Source organism: Musa acuminata, chromosome BXJ3-3 (genome assembly GCF_036884655.1).
Source record: "Musa acuminata AAA Group cultivar baxijiao chromosome BXJ3-3, Cavendish_Baxijiao_AAA, whole genome shotgun sequence".
Taxonomy (NCBI): Eukaryota; Viridiplantae; Streptophyta; class Magnoliopsida; order Zingiberales; family Musaceae; genus Musa; species Musa acuminata.
In genome coordinates, this window is record NC_088351.1 from 18329129 (window position 1) to 18347080 (window position 17952).

The window sequence follows — 17952 nt, forward strand, 5'->3', positions numbered from 1 at the left end:
GAGCATGGAAGCGATAGCGGGACCCTTGAGGTCGAGATGAACGATCGCGATGCATGTAGATGCATCGAGATGCCGACAGAACCGACGAGGATGAGATGGATGATCACAATGCATAGAGATGCACCGTTGCACATATAGATCTTAATGTGAGTGATTAGGCACACTGATTCGGGCCTGATCATGTTAGGCTATGGTCCATGATCATCTCGTGTAATTGCTCATGTGATGTGTGATTACTTATACACCTAATATATATATATATATATATATATATATATATATATATATATATATATATATATATATATATATATATATATATATAATATGTATGTGTGACATATCATATTAGGAGACCAAATCAAAATCTCCTCTCTTGATAATATTAAGTTAGTAAATGTGAGGCAATTAGATTGACCCACGTGGCCTTCCATTGTTATAGGTAGGGACCGATTCTCGATATAGATTGAGTTGGTTGAGTCCCTTGAGGCTCACATATATTGTGATTAGCTATCTTGCCTACGCATAGAGATGTCACTAGTGACCTGAGGGCATGTTATGCTTGGTTGAGTCCCTCAAGGGTTTATCATCGAATCAGACTCATGTTATAATTATGGTGTTGACTTAACCGAACATCATGGTTGGTCAAGTCCCTCGAGACCATAGTAGTTCGGAGGCCAAATGGGACGGGAATCATAAGGAGTTGTGATCGGCAAGTATTGCCTACATTTTACGCTTAGTGTGATTAGTCGAGTCCCTTGAGGTTATACTAAGATGCTGATTGGATCCCAATCCCCACTAGAAGTTTGTTGGAGACTTCCGTTTTATGTGTAGCGGGTGTCGCGTGACTCGCTAGTAAAATAGTGGGAGCACATTAAGATAGAAGTCCATATCTTATTTGTTTATTTTTTACAAAATCTGCATGTTATTTATTTTTGATGTATCTTTATTTTTAGAAAATGTCAGTTTCAAATCCCTTACATGGCATAGTTGATGTCAACTGCCTCACTAGTCCAAATTATGCGGATTGGCTCTGTAGCTTGAGAATTGTTCTCATGGTGGAGAAAATAACATATGTCCTTGATACGGTGATGCCTATGCTTGAGGTAGGGGCAAACGAGGATGAGATCACTCACTACATAAAGTATATAGATAACTCCACTTTTGCTCAATGTTATAGGTTAGGCTCCATGACTCCTGTATTACATAGACTACATGAAAAGATGGATGCCAAATCTATTTTCCGACATATTCACAAACTATTTGAGGAATAGGAAAGGACTTAGCGATATGAGATATCCAAGAGCCTCTTCCACACTAGGATGACTGAGGGGACACTGGTTCAGAACCATATCATAAAGATGATTGAGTGCATAGAGAAACTCACTGGTCTAGGAATGGTCCTAGAGGATAACCTGTATGTGGACCTAGTACTTCAGTCCCTACTAGATACCTTTTCATAGTTCATAATGAATTTTAATATGAATAAGCTTGAGGTGACTCTCCCTAAGCTCCTTAATATATTGAGGGAGGAAAAGAGCACTATCAAGAAAGAAAAGCCAATTCTCTATACAAGTAAGACCAGAAAGAAAAGAAAAGTAGAAAAGTTCGTTAAGAAGGGCAAGGGAAAGGGCAGATCAGGTAAAGCGAAGGTTGCTAAGAAAGACCCGGCAAAGGACAAAGGCTAGTGCTTTTACTATGGCAAAGATAGGCATTGGAAGAAAAACTCCAAAGAATACCTTGCAGAGAAGGAGAAACAGAAGCTTGGAGAAGTTTCAAGTACATTCATGAACAATCTCCATTTGTCAGACTCTTATGATAACACATGGGTTTTAGATACCGATAGTGCTTATCATTTTTGTAATTCGTTGTAAGTTCTGGCAAGACTTGGGAGATTGACGAGAGGCGAGATGGACCTCAAGATGGGTAATGGAGCAAGAGTTGCTATAGTAGTTATTGGCGAGGTCACCCTACTATTGAATCTCGGATTTTGATGATGAAACCAATTGATAAGTGTTTATGAATTGATCTACATTTTGAGTGATATAGGATGCTTCGATTAGGATGAGACAATTAAAGCAGGAAGAATCATGTTGGGTCGGTGGAACATGTCAGAAGATTGGACGTATAGCTAGAGGATCGGATGATGTATCGACAAAAGGCTTCGGGCCATGGATTCGAGCATCAGGCTAAGAAGATCAAAAATTACGCCGAGGATATCGGAGTTGCAAAGGTCAACTGGCTAATTGGTTAATAGGCTGCAAGAGAGGATGATGCGTCAAAGAATCGGATGAAGCGTCGATGGACCAATGACATGCCGGATAACATGATTCATACTTAGTAGTAATTATCTAGATCGAAGTGTGTTTTTACATGTACAGGATTAACTATGATAGCAAGGTATAGAGCAAAATGAAGTCCCAGAGTCAAGAACGTGATTTCGTTGGGAGTTCGAGAGTTCAATGGAAGTCCGGATGTTCATCGAAAGTTTTATCGAAATTGACTAAGAAGTCCTAGAGCTTGCCAAAGAAGCTCATCAGAACTTGCCTAGAAGATCATCATGAAGTCTAGGAGCTTGCTAGGGGTCTGCTCAAACATTACCGAGAGATCGTCGGAAGTTCAGCGGAAGATCGCCGGAAACTCACCGGAAGAAACCTAGACTTACGGACTTTGCTTAAGTTAGTACATGTCTTAAAATTCATAGTTAGCACATAATAGGGATTAGAATTGGGCCAACCCAATTAAGGGATAGTTGGGCCAAGTTTGGGCTGTGTTGGGCCAAGAGAAAGGCCCAAATAGTGACCAAACAAGTGAAACCGTCGTGGCATAATCTCCGAGACTATGTCAGGCGGTGGTACCGCCAGTTTGGGTGGTGGTACCACCCAGACTCAGTCTCTGAGACTGTGTAGGTGATGGTATGGCTAGTCTAGGTGGTGGTACCAGCCAGTGTCAGGCTACAGGCGATGGTACCGCCCGTACCTTGAAAATTTGGGGGTTTGAATTTTGGGTTTCAAATTTGAATCCATTTGGGGCCTATAAATACCCCAGCTATTCCTGCATAGAAAAGTAAGAAATATTACATAAAACTCTATGATTCTAAAGTTGTAAACCTTAGAAAGTTTAGTTCCCTCCTTCCAAAGCTTAGAGAGAGTTATAAGGGAGATGTGATAGGGATACCTTGTAAAAGAGGGTTGTAAAAAATTGTCCCCTAAAGTTTTAAAAAGGAGAAGAGGGGTGTAAAAGGTGTTTGGTCTTCGCTTATTAAAGGAAGACCGATAGTGGATGCCGGTGGCCTCGATGGTAGAGGAATCGACGGAGTTGATGGAGGTCACGACGATCGAACCATTATAAAAATCTGGTTTGTGTTCCTCTTGAGCAATTCACTTTAACTACAAACCACTTTACTTGCTTTACATGCACTACACTCTTCCGTGCACTTTCAAAGTTATTACTTTTACGAAACGGTTTTTCATCGGAAACGAATTTAATCGCAATGAAGTTTTGAACCGACATAATTTTTACCGCTGCACTAATTCATCATCGCACCCCCCCCCCTCTTAAGGCTGACTCTTTTCCTAACAATTGGTATCAGAGTATCGTTATTTCTCATTTGGTCTAACACCCAAGAGAAATGGCCCTTTTCGATTTTCAAGAGGGACTTTCTCTCATTCGTCCTCCCTTGTTCAATGGGACGGTCTACACATATTGAAAAACCTGAATGAGAGTTTTCTTACTTTCTTTGGATTTAAATTTATGGAGCATTATGGAAAACGGTTTTCGAAGGTCTTCTCTTCCAATGAACCATTGGAATGATTTAGAGAAAAGGACATTTTCTTTAAATGCTAGAGCTATGAATGCTCTATTTTGTGCCTTAGATAAAAATGAATTTAATCAGGTTTCTACTTGCGAAATGGCTTTTGACATTTGGCATACTCTTGAAATCACACATGAAGGCACTAGCAAAGTTAAAGATTCAAAAATCAACTTTTTGATACATGATTTTTAACTTTTTTATTTGAAACCAAGTGAAACCATTGGAGACATGTACACCTATTTTACGGATGTCATCAATGGTTTAAAAGCACTTGGTAAAAGTTTTTTAGACTTTGAACTTGTAAATAAAATTTTACATTCTCTTAATAAGAACTAGGATCTGAAAGTAACTGCAATACAATAGGCAAAAGATCTTAATAATTTTTCACTTGAAAAACTTTTTGGTTCATTAATGACATACGAAATGGTGCACAATGCACAAAACGAACTTAAGAATATCCTTCCAAAGAACAGGAAGGATTTCGGATGTAGAATAATCGAAGACCACTTGTGCATAAGCTCAAGTGATTGTGAACTTGAACTCTTCACTATGAAATTTAAAAATTTCATGAAACAAAAATTGAAGAACAAAACTAAACTTAAAAAGAACGCAACTACTTGCTATGAATACGAGAAGTAGGAAGCAATCTTGGATGAAACAAGCTCATTCAAAGATGAAGGACAATCCAACAAAGACGAGATGCCAATCTACGCCTTAACGGTTTTCGACAATAAGGTAAAATACTCAACCGAAAACTCCTTAGTTTATCTCGAAATAACATGTGGCTTTGCATGAGTTATTTTTAATTTAGCTTAGAAAAATTATTTTTCTTGAATTTTACATGTTTAATAATATAATGAATAATGATAAAAATAAAAATTTTAGGAATCATGCTTATCCTTCTAGTAATGATCATGAAAATTACATGTTTTATGAATAAAATGTTAGATTTAAATCTAATGATAATCCTATGTATGTTTTTTCAAGAAGAAATAATGTGTATCTTGATGATTTCCGATTTTGATTAAAACCATGGTTGATGTCTTAATGAAAATGTTAAGAGGTTTGATATCATGCTTAATGTGAATCTATGCATGATGATTTGAAGAAATGATAATTTTTGGGTAATTTATGGTTTATTGATCTTGATGGTTTTTATGACGAAATTTATTTTTTGATCCTAAACGATTGATGCATGTTCTTATTAGGCATAAAAAGATAAACGCATACTTGTATAAAACTAACAACGTAAAATGAAACATCTCTATCTTATCGAGTTTTGAATAAGAGATTGAAATATATAGTTATATTATTTTGAATCTCTTGAACTATGAAAGTGATTTTGATGATTTGATGATTTAAATTTGAATAAATTTTTTTTATCCAAATCATGATCTCGATTCCTTGATATTTACAAATTAAGATTTATTATGAATCAAGATTTTTTTTTCATTCTCCTATGATTCTACTTGATATTTTCTTAAGAGGAGATTTTCTAAATGAATCATGATTTTTCAGAATTATAATTTTTATGATTCATAATGAATTAAGAGATATTATACATGAATCGAGATCGTTTATGTGTTCTCTCATGACATCTTTTTGCTATAAGAATGTCTTCATCTATATCATGATCTTGAATTCTCAATATTGATACTTGAAAATTTTCTATGAATCAAGATCTTGTTTTTGAACTCCCATGTTTTTTTTTGTTATTTACTAAAAATGAAATTTGTTAAAATGAATTATATCTATTGACATACATGAATTGAGATCTTGTTCTCCTACTATTCTTTTTGCTATTCACTAAAAAGAAGACTTATTCTAATAAACCATGATATGCTATTTGACATCTTTTAAGGTTTATGACTTGAATTTTATTATGTAAAATTCTTTGTATTCATAAAGTATATCTCATCAAGTTCTTCTTGATATTCTTCATGTGATGATATGAATGCATGCAATACTATGATTTTGACATTCATGACTTGATTTTTAATCTTTGTTATTTAACTTTGTTATGATTTGAAAATTATTGTAAAGAGAAAAAGAATTACAAAATTATTTTCTTCCCTTCTTTTCGGACAATAACAAAGGGGGAGAAATTTTGCTAGCTTCAATACTTAAAGAAGAACTAAAAAGCTTGCTCATTTCAAAAGATGTAAAAACTTTTGCCAACTTTCATGTGTAAAATTTGCTAGCTCACAAATTATAAGGAGAAAAACATTCTAGGAAGCAAAGTTGCTAGCTTATTCAAAAATGATGTATGCAATACTTATGATTTTATTATGACGATGTATTTGATGTATTGCATATCATGTATGAGAATCATGATTAAAATTGCATTGACTTGAATTAAATTTAAATTCAAGGTTTATCTAAATTATGACATATTGAAATAAGAATGATACTTTATTTTTGTCATAATTTAAAAATTGATGAATTGCACCATTGTTTTGTTATTCATCTCTTTTTGCCAATGACAAAGGGGGAGAAAGAATTTCTAGCATGCACATCATGAAAAGAGGCAAACTTGTTAGTATGCACAAGTCAAGAAGATGCAAAAACATGTTAGCTTGCTCATCTCAAAAGAGAAGCAAAGATTGCTAACTTGCATATTTCAAGAAGCAAAAGTTGCCTTTTGAACATTTTAAATATTACAAGCTTACATGATGTAAAACTCAAAATTTTTGCTAGCTTGCAATGATGATAAACCTTGAGATTTATTATGCAATGATTTAAACTTGGATGTCTAAAAACACTTGCTAGTTGCACTTCTCCTTTTTCTTGATGACAAAAGGGGAGAAGTATGAGGTTATGCATAAGTTTATGATAACATATTGCTTAGATTTTTGAATCCAAGAGTCTCTATCAATATGGCATATTGATAGGGGGAGTTTGTTTAAACTCCGTCATCAATTGGTTGTCATCATCAAAAAGGGTGAGATTGTTGAACCTCGGATTTTGATGATGAAACAAATTGATAAGTGTTTATGAATGGATCTGCGTTTTGAGTGACGCAGGATGCATCGATCAGGATGAGATAATTAAAGTAGGAAGAATCATGTTGGGCCGGTGGAACATGTTAGAAGATTGGACGTCTAGCCAGAGGATCGGATGACGTATCGAAAAAAAGCTTCGGGCCATGGATTCGGGCATCGAGCTAAGAAGAGCAGAAATTGTGCTAAGGATTTGTACAAGATTAACTACGATAGTAAGGCATAAAGCAAAATGAAGTCCCAGAATCAAGAACATGATTTCCTTGGGAGTTCGAGAGTTCATCGAAAGTCCGGATGTTCGTCGAAAGTTCTGTCGAAATTGACTGAGAAGTCCCAGAGCTTGCCAAAGAAGCTTGTCGAAACTCGCCAAGAAGATCATCATAAAGTCTAGGAGCTTGCTAGGAATCCGCTGGAACATTGTCGAGAGATCATCGAAAGTTCACCGAAAGTAACCTAGACTTACGAATTTTATTTATCTTAGTACATGTCTTAAAATTTGTAGTTAACATATAATAGGGATTAGAATTGGGCCAACCCAATTAGGGGATAGTTGGGCCAAGTTTGGGCTGTAGTGAGCCAAGAGAAAGGCCCAAATAGTGACCAAACAGGTGTAACCGTCATGGCACAGTCTCCGAGATTATGTTAGGCGATGGTACCGCCAGTCTGGGTGGTGGTACCACTAGTCTGGGTGGTGGTACCACTCAGACTCAGCCTTCGAGACTGTTTGGGCGGTGGTACCGCCCGTACCTTGAAAATTCGGGGGTTTAAATTTTGGACTCCAAATTTGAATCCATTTGGAGCCTATAAATACCCCAGCTATTCCTGCATGGAAAAGTAAGAAATATTGAGTAAAACTCTGTGATTCTAAAGTTGTAAACTTTAGAAAGTTTAGTTCCCTCCACCCAAAGCTTAGAGAGAGTTCTAGGAGAGGTGTGAAAGGGATACCTTATAAAAGAGGGTTGTAAAAGGTTGTTTCCTAAACCTATGAAAAGAAGAAGAGGGGTGTAAAAGATAGTTGGTCTTCATCTATTGAAGGAAGACCGATAGTGGATGTCGGTTGCCTCGACAGAAGAGGAATCGACGGAGTGGATGTAGGTCACGATGACCGAACCACTATAAAAATCTGGTTTACGTTTCTCTTGAGCAATTTACTTTAATTGCAAACCACTTTACTTGCTTTACATATACTACACTCTTCCATGCACTTGTAAAGTTATTACCTTTACAAAATGGTTTTTCATCGGAAACGAATTTAATTGCAACGAAGTTTTGAACCGACGTAATTTTTACCGTTGTACTAATTCACCCCCCCCTCTTAGTGCCAACTCATTTCCTAACACCTACATCTACCAAGTAGAGCTATTATTGCATTGGATGCACGCTATTTTTTCCTTCTATTATCAAAAATATTATTTCACTTTCATGTTTGACAATTAGTGGATATAAATTAGTTTTTGAAAACAATGATTGTTGAATATTATTAGATGATGAGATCATCATGAGAGGAATATTGCATTATAGTATGTTTATGTTAAACATGGCTCCACATATCATGAATGTAAGTTTGCCCAAGAGTAAACGAGATGAGGTGAACAATGCATACCTGTGACATTGTAGGCTAGGTCACATCCATGAGAGAAGGATCCAAAAGTTGCTAAAGGATGAATATCTAGATCCATTCGACTATTAGTTATATGCAACTTGTGAACCTTGCATTCGTGGAAAACTAACTAACTCTCTTTTTAGTGGAACTAGAGAGAGAGCCACTGAGCGGCTAGAACTCATATATAGTGATATATATATGAACCCATGTCAACTTATACCATAGGTGGTTACTCCTACTTTATTACTTTTACTAATGATTTCTCAAGGCATGGGCATGTGTACTTGATGAAGTATAAGTTCGAGGCCTTTAAAAAATTCAGAGAGAAAAAAATGAAGTCAAGAACTAGATTGGAAAGAGTATTAAGACTCTTCAATCAGATCAATTCAGAGAGTATAAGAATGAAGTGGAGAACCAGACTAAAAAGAGTATTAAGACTCTTCAATCAGATCAAGGAGGTGAGTACTTGAGTATAAAGTTCACCCAGTTCCTTCAGGACCATAAGATTATATACCAATGGATACCTCCTTAGACACCTTAGCTCAATGGTGTATCTGAAATGAGGAATTGTACACTATTAGATTGTTGAATCTCGTATTTTGATGATGAAACTACTTGATATATTTTTATGATTTAATTTGCATTTTGAGTGACGTAGGATGCTTCGATCAGGCTGAGACAATTAAAGCAGGAAAATCATGTTGTGCCGAAGGAACATGTCAGAAGATTGGACGTCGAGCCGTGGATCGATCGACGTATCGACAGAAGGCTTCGGGCCAAGAAGAGTGGGTATTGTGCCAAGGATATCGGAGTCGCGGAGTCAACTAGCCGATTGGGCAATAGGCTGCAGGAGAGGACGATGCGTCGAAGAATCAGACGAAGCGTCGAGGGACCAATGACATGCCGGACAACTTGGTAAATTGATTAGGATTAATTGTTTCGATCGAAGTTTTGTTTTAAGTGTACAGGATTAACTACGATGGAAGAAATACATGCAGTAGGAGTTGCGCCAGAGTCAAGACTATGATCACGTTGGGAGTTCGAGAGTTCGATGGAAGTCCGGACTGTCGTCGGAGGTTCTATGGGAACAAATCCGAGAAGTCCAGGAGCTTGCCAAAGAAGCTCATCAGAACTCGCCAAGTGGATCGTCGCAAGTCCAGGAGTTTGCCGAAAGTCCGTAGGAGCATCACCGAGGGTTCATCGAATGATCGACGGAAGTTCGCCGGAAGCTCGCCGGAAGAAGCGATTGACGCACCAGAGCAAGTTGCAGTAAATGTCTTAGGAAACATCGTACTTAGCACAATGATTAAGTTAGAAATGGGAGGTGATCCCATTAACTTAATCTTAGGGCAATTGAGCTCCTGAAAAACCCAAATTTGGCCGAATGGATCAACCCATTCGGACCCTGATTTCTGCCAAGCGGTTGAACCGCCTTAGTCAGGCGGTGGCACCGCCTGAGCTCGGTCTTCGAGCTCTGGCAAGAGGTGCAACCGCCCTTGACAGGAGGTGGCACCACCTGAGCTCGGTCTCCAAGCTCTGGCAGGTGGTTGAACCACCTCAGTCAGGCGTTGGCACCGCCTAAGCTCGGTCTTCGAGCTCTGGCAGGAGGTGCAACCGCCCCTGACTGGAGGTGGCACCGCCCAGAGGCTCAGTCTTCGAGCTCTGCTAGGCGGTGCAACCGCCAGATCCCAGAATTTCGGGAATTGACATTTTTGAGCTTGGAATTCAAACTGGGTTGGGGCCTATAAATACCCCACCCTTTCGGTACTAAAAGTGTACCCAAAATCCACCGAAATTCTGATTTTACTTTGTGATTTTTAGATCTCAAAAGTGTTGTATGAGTTGAAAGTTCTTCTTCCTCTTTTCTTCCAAGTTCTAATCTGTTAAGGGAGGAAAGAAAATTCACCTATTGAAGGAAGGCCTCTACTGGACGTTGGTGACCTCGTCGAAGGAGGAAGCCAAAAGTGGATGTAGGTCAAGATTGACCGAACCACTCTAAATCTCAGTTTGCATTTACTTTGAGCATCTTATCTTTGTGGTAAACCTCCTCAAAAGCTTACTGCCTTCTGCGCACATATGATCGTGTTTCAAGCTCTGCATTTTCCGAATTGGCGTTTAGACGTAAATCATTTTTATCGTACGAACATCATATTTCAGTTTGCGTTTACGTTTTGATTTCTATCATAACTGCAAACTGCCTTTATATCTTAGCTTTAACTGCATCTTGCTTGATTGTAAGTTAAAGTGATTTACGAATCAGATTTTCTACCGAAATCGCTCTTATCGTACGAACACAATTTTAATCATTGAAAGTTTTCCGCTGCACTAATTCACCCCCCCCCCCCTCTTAGTGCTCTTGTTCCTAACAATTGTTATCAAAGCCCGGTATTTCTCATTTCGGATTTACACCCGAGAGAAATGGCTCTTCATGGCTTTCAAGAGGGCTTTTCGGTTGTTCTTCCACCGTTGTTTAATGGATTGGACTACATTTATTGGAAAACTCGAATGAGAGTTTTCTTGATTTCTATGAATTTGGATTTATGGAATATTGTTGAAAACAGTTTTCAACTTCCTTCTAAACTGATGAACGAATGGTCGGATTTGCAGAAGAAGTATTTTTCTTTAAACGCAAAGGTTATGAATGCCTTATTTTGCGCTTTGGACAAAAATGAGTTCAATCGGATTTCTATGTGCGAAACGGCTTTTGAGATTTGGCGAACACTTGAAATCACGCACGAGGGAACTAGTAGAGTCAAAGACTCGAAAGTTAACATTTTATTGCATGATTTTGAGATTTTTCGAATGCAACCAAGCGAGACTATAGGCAACATGTACAACCGTTTCACGGATGTCGTCAATAGTTTAAGAGCTCTTGGAAAATGTTTTTCGGATTTTGAACTCGTAAACAAGATTTTGCGTTCTCTTTCTAAGAAGTGGGATTCAAAAGTAACTGCAATACAAGAAGCTAAAAACCTAAACAACTTACCACTTGAAGAACTAATTGGTTCGTTGATGACATATGAAATGGTGCACAATGCATATGATGAACATGATGAACAAAATCACCTTCCAAAGAACAGGAAGGATTTGGAACTCCGGACAAATGAATACCACTTGAGCGATGACTCAAGTGATGAGGACAATGATGAACTTGAACTTCGAACACTAAATCTTAAAAAGTTTATTAAACAAAAATCTAAAATAAACAATAAACTTGAACGAAGGAAGAGGCCAAAGAAGAAGAACACAAAGTGGAATGAATCGAGCTCCTCCGAAGACGAGGAGAAAATCAAGAAAGGCGAGGTGGCAAACTACGCCTTAACCGCTTTCAATGATGAGGTAATCGAAATCCCCCTAATTTATTTTGAAATTACTTGATGCTTTCATGATGTATTTTCTTTTTTAGTTTACAATTAATTTTCTTAAAAATTACATGTTTAAAAAAAAAATTATGATCATGCTAGTAATTTCGAAAATGATAATATTGCATATTTTATGATAAACAAACAAAATGATTTTGATTGAAAATATGGAATCATGGTTAAGAAGTAATAATGTGTATTACGTTGATTTCCATTGTTATTTCTCGATTTTGATTAAATAAAATCATATTTGATTTGAAGAAATGCATAATGATGTAATATTAAATATTTTGATTAACAATTTTATGCATGAGATTTTAAGCTATACATGATGATAAGCATGTGTTATTTTCATGGCACAATAACCGCTCTTCTTGGCCCGATGCCCGAGTCCACTGCCCGGAGCCTTCTGTCGATACGTCGACCGATCTACCGGCCCGATGTGTAATCTTCTGACATGCTCTTCCGGCACAACATGATTTTCCTGTTTTAATTGTCTCATCCTGATCGAAGCATCTTCTGACATGTTCCTCTGGCACAACATGATTTTCCTGCTTTAATTGTCTCATCCTGATCGAAGCATCCTGCGTCACTCAAGACGCAGATTAAATCATAAACATATATCAAGTAGTTTCATCTTCAAAATACGAGATTCAACAATCTCCCCCTTTTTGATGATGACGACCACTTGATGACGGAGTTAATTCTAAACTAAAAGAGAAAAATACATCATGAAAGCATCAAGTAATTTCAAAATAAATTAGGGGGATTTCGATTACCTCATCATTGTAGGCTGTTAAGGCGTAGTTTGCCGCCTTGCTTTTGTTGACTTTCTCTTCTTCGGAGGAGCTTGATTCATCCCAATTTTTGTTCTTCTTCTTGCGTTTAAAGCAAGTAGTTCGATTCTTTTGTAGTTTAAGTTCACCATCACTTGAGCTTATGCTCGAGTGGTCTTCAAATGTTCTATGTCCCAAATCCTTCCTGTTCTTTGGAAGGTTGTTTTGTTCATCATTGTCCTCATCACTTGAGTCATCGCTCAAGTGGCATTCATTTGTCCAGAGTTCCAAATCCTTCCTGTTCTTTGGAAGGTGATTGTGTTCAACATGTTCATCATGTGCATTGTGCACCATTTCATATGTCATCAATGAACCAATTAGTTCTTCAAGTGGTAAGTTGTTTAGGTTTTTAGCTTCTTGTATTGCAGTTACTTTTGAATCCCACTTCTTAGAAAGAGAACGCAAAATCTTGTTTACGAGTTCAAAGTCCGAAAAACATTTTCCAAGAGCTCTTAAACTATTGACGACATCCGTGAAACGGGTGTACATGTCGCCTATAGTCTCGCTTGGTTGCATTCGAAAAAGCTCGAAATCATGCAATAAAAAGTTAACTTTCGAGTCTTTGACACTACTAGTTCCCTCGTGCGTGATTTCAAGTGTTCGCCAAATGTCAAAAGCTGTTTCGCACGTAGAAATCCAATTGAACTCATTTTTGTCCAAAGCGCAAAATAAGGCATTCATAGCCTTTGCGTTTAAAGAGAAATACTTCTTCTCCAAATCCGACCATTCGTTCGTCGGTTTAGAGGGAAGTTGAAAATTGTTTTCAACGATATTCCATAAATCCAGATTTATAGAAATCAAGAAAACTCTCATTCGAGTTTTCCAATAAGTATAGTCCAATCTGTTAAAGAACAGTGGACGAAAGACCGAAAAGCCCTCTTGAAGAGCCATTTCTCTCGGGTGTAAATCCAAAATGAGAAATACCCCGCTCTGATACCAATTGTTAGGATCGAGAGCACTAAGAGGGGGGGGGGGTGAATTAGTGCAGCGGAAATCTTTCAGCGATTAAAAACGAAAGCTGCGTTCGTTTGATAAAAACTATTTTGATGCAAAAGCCAATTCTAAGAATACTTATGATTAAGTGCAGTTTACGTCTAAACATAGTTTGCGTCTAAGCGCAGTTTACGTAGTTTGCGTCTAAATGCAGTTTGCGTCTAAATGCAGATTGCGTCTAAGCGCAGTTTGCGTCTAAGCGCAGTTTGCGTCTAAGATCAGATTGCGTCTAAGCGTAGTGCAGTTTGCGTCTAAACGTAGTTTTACGTCTAAACACAATTTTACGTCTAAACGCAGTTTGCGTCTAAACGTAGTTTTACGTCTAAACGTAGTTTTACGTTTAAAAGTAGTTTACGTCTAAAACATAGTTTTACGTCTAAACACAGTTTGTGCAGTTTACGTCTAAACGCAGTTTTAAAGGGATCTGAACTTAGAAACTTCGTTCGTAAAAGCGCAAAAGACAGTTTTGCAGAATCAAAACGTAAACGTAAACTGTAATGTATGAAAACACCGATTTATGTCTGAATGCAGATTCGGAAAGATCAGCACTTAGAAACTTGTTCGTAAAGGCGCAGAGAGCAGTAGCTATGTAGGAGGTTTGTAGTAATGATAAAGTGCTCAAAATAAACGCAAACCAGAGATTTAAAGTGGTTCGGTCAATCTTGACCTACGGCACTTTTGGCTTTCTCCACCGACGAGGTCACCGACGTCAACTAGATGCCTTCCTTCAATAGGCGAAGGCCAACTGCCCTTTTACAGATTCACTCCTTTTGATGGGCTCAGGAGACAACCCTTACAGGACCTTTCTCTCCTCTCTTTACAACTCAAAACTTGAAGAACAGAAAGAGGAGAACTTTAGGACTTTACACAAATTTGAGCTCTTAGAATCACAGAAAAGATCAAGAATTCGGTGTAGGTCTCTATCTTTTCAGTGCTGAATGGGTGGGGTATTTATAGGCCCCAACCCAATTCAAATTTGGAGCTCAAAACGATCAAATCCCGGAATTTTGGGATCAGGCGGTTGCACCTCCTGACTGGAGAGGTTGCACCGCCTGGCAGAGCTCGAAGATTGAGCCCAGGCGGTTGCACCTCTGTGTCAAGGGCGGTTGCACCGCTTGAGTCTGGCTCGGAGACTGAGCCCTAGGCGGTGCCACCTCCTGACTGAGGCGGTTGCACCTCTCTGCCAGAGCTCGAAGACCGAGCTCAAGCGGTGCTACCTCTCTGTCAGGGGAGGTTGCACCGCCCAGTCTTACTCGAAGACTGAGCTCAGGCGGTGCCACCTCCTGCCTGGGGCGGTTGCACTGCCCAGCTTCGCTGGGAGATCCTCTCCTGGGCGGTGCCACCTCCAACCCTGGCGGTGCCACCTCTTTCACTATTTCAGCTCACTTGGTTTGGCTCTAAACTTGGTCCAAACTAGTCTGAACTTGGGCCTAATTGGCCCCTACTTGGGTTATAGGATTAACACCTAGTCCTAACCCTAATTAACGTGCTAACTATGATTTTAAAGACATTTTCTAAGCTATTACAAAGTCCGCAAGTCACGACTTCTTCTGGCGAGCTTTCGGCAAACTTCTAGCGGTCTTCCGATGAACACTCGGAAACCATTCTGCGGACTCCTGGCAAGCTCCTAGACTTCACGATTTGATCTTAGTGAGTTCCAAGAGCTTCTTTGGCAAGCTCCGATCTTTCTCGGCGAGCTCCGCGAACTTCCAATGAACCTTCCGGCGAGCTTCTGAAAATCCTTCGGGAAGCTCCCAACTCATTCTCGGCTAGTTCCAGTAGCATACCCGATGAACTTTCGGACTTCCGTCGAACTCTCGAACTTGCAACAAATCCTTCGCGCTTGACTCCGACACTTTGTTTCACTTTATGTCTTCATCGTTCATAGTTAATCCTGCACAATTAAAGCAAAACTTCGATTGAGACAATTAATCCTAAGCAATTAACCAAGTTGTCCTGCTTATCATTGGTCCCTCGACGCTTCGTCTGATTCTTCGGCGCATCGTCCTCTCCTGCGGCCTATTGCCCAATCGGCCAGTTGACTCCGCAACTCCGATATCCTTGGCACAATAACCGCTCTTCTTGGCCCGATGCCCGAGTCCACTGCCCGGAGCCTTCTGTCGATACGTCGACCGATCTAACGGCCCGACGTCCAATCTTCTGACATGTTCCTCCGGCACAACATGATTTTCCTGCTTTAATTGTCTCATCCTGATCGAAGCATCCTACATCACTCAAGACGCAGATTAAATCATAAACATATATCAAGTAGTTTCATCATCAAAATACGAGATTCAACATGTTTAACATAAATGAAAAAGCATGCTAACATGAAATCAATCACTTCAAATGAAATACTTAAAAAAAGGAAAAATATATTATCAATGAAATCATGAATCTACTTATGTTACGAATTTTGTGAACCATAAAAATGATTTTTGGTGATTTGAATTTGAATGAGTTTTATCCAAAATCATGATCTTGATTCCGTGATATTTACAAATTAAGATTTATTATGAATCAAGATTTTTTCATTAATCGTTCTCCTAAGATTTTCTTTTGATTAATTATGGAGTAGGTTTTTCAAAAAGAAATCATGTCTTTTGGTATTCACATGTTCTAATCTTTCATGATATGATTTTTATGCAATTCCTTGTATTCATGAAATTTTTATCTCATCACCTAATAATTCTTCTTGATTTTCCTTATGTGATGATAAGAATACATGAAATATTCATTAATTTGTTTTGATGTATACAAATAAGAAGTTTCGATTATGCATGGTAGGATGTAATTTGACAAATTTGGTACCATCATGATGTAAAATAAATGATGATTGGGAATCATGCATTAATGATGATTGTATATTTTATGATTTGGCATGATGCATGCAATGATGAAATATTCAAGAATTTGAAACGATGCTTGCAATACTTATGACAATGATGTACATGATGTATTGCAGATGATATGTATCATGAATGCTTTAAATAATGAATGTTTGGTATCACGATCAACATGTTGATAAATGCTTAAAAATTTTAATGTTTGAGTTTTATGCATGATATGCCCATTTATGATGATTGATTTATTTTTCGGTATCATGCATGAAAAATAAGGTTTTTGAAATTGTGTATGTTTTAATTTGAATATATAATGATGCACAAATAAAATTGATACTTACCTTTGTCATAATCTGAAAATTGAAAAAAGGGTCTTCCGTTCTTTTTTACAATGACAAAGGGGGTGCAAGAATTTCTAGCGTGGACATCATGAAAAGAGGCAAACTAGCTAGCTTACACAATTCAAGATGAAAGCAAAAATTGCACTCCTCTAAAGAGAAGATGCAAATGTAACAGTTGCCAAATTATTTGCTTGCCTCATGTAAAACATTATCTCTTGCTAGTTTGGCATTTTGCTAGCTTACACTTTGCAAAGAAAGCAAAAATGACACTTCTCAAAAGAGAAAAAAGAGCTTGTTATCTTGAACATCACAAGCTTGCCAAACAAAAATTACAAAAGTGCTATCTTGCCTATCTCAAGAAGCAAAACTTGCAACTTGCACATTGCAATAGGAAGCAAGAATCATAAGCGTACACAAGAAAGCTATCTTGCATTTGCTTTCGAAATTTTTGCTAGCTTGTATGTAGTAAAACTTGCATATCGTAAAAATTGCTAGCTTGTAGTCTAAAGAGAAGCAAATAGTTGCTATCTCAAGAAAATTAAACATGCTAAACTTACACCTTGCAATGGAAGCAAAATTGCGAGCTCAAACATTGCAAAGGAAGCAAAAATTTGCTAGCTTGCAACTTGTATATTTCAAGAAGCAAGAGTTGCCTTCTTGAACATCTCTAAATTGCTAGCTTGCAAGTTCTAAAATGTTGTAACATTGCTAGCTTGTATGATGTAGAACTTGCTATCTTAAACATTACCAAAAGTGCTATCTTGTATGCTGTAAAACATGCATATCTAAAACTTGATAGCTTGAATGTTCTAAGCATGATGTAACACTTGCTAAATTTTCTAGCTTCAAAACTGCATGATAATAAAACTTGATATTATGTTTTTCATGCAATAAGTTAAACTAATATTTCAAACACAAGAATAGTTGGACTTCTCCTTTTTGTTGATGACAAAGGGGGAGAAGTATGATGTTATGCATAAGTTTATGCATAAGTTCATGATGACGTGTTGCAAGTATTCATGATGAATATTGCAATGACTTGAATTCAGTTTGAATTCAAGGTTCTATCAATATGACATATTGATAGGGGGAGTTTGTTTAAACTCCGGGAGTTAAGTTTAACTCCGTCATCAAGTGGTTGTCATCATCAAAAAGGGGGAG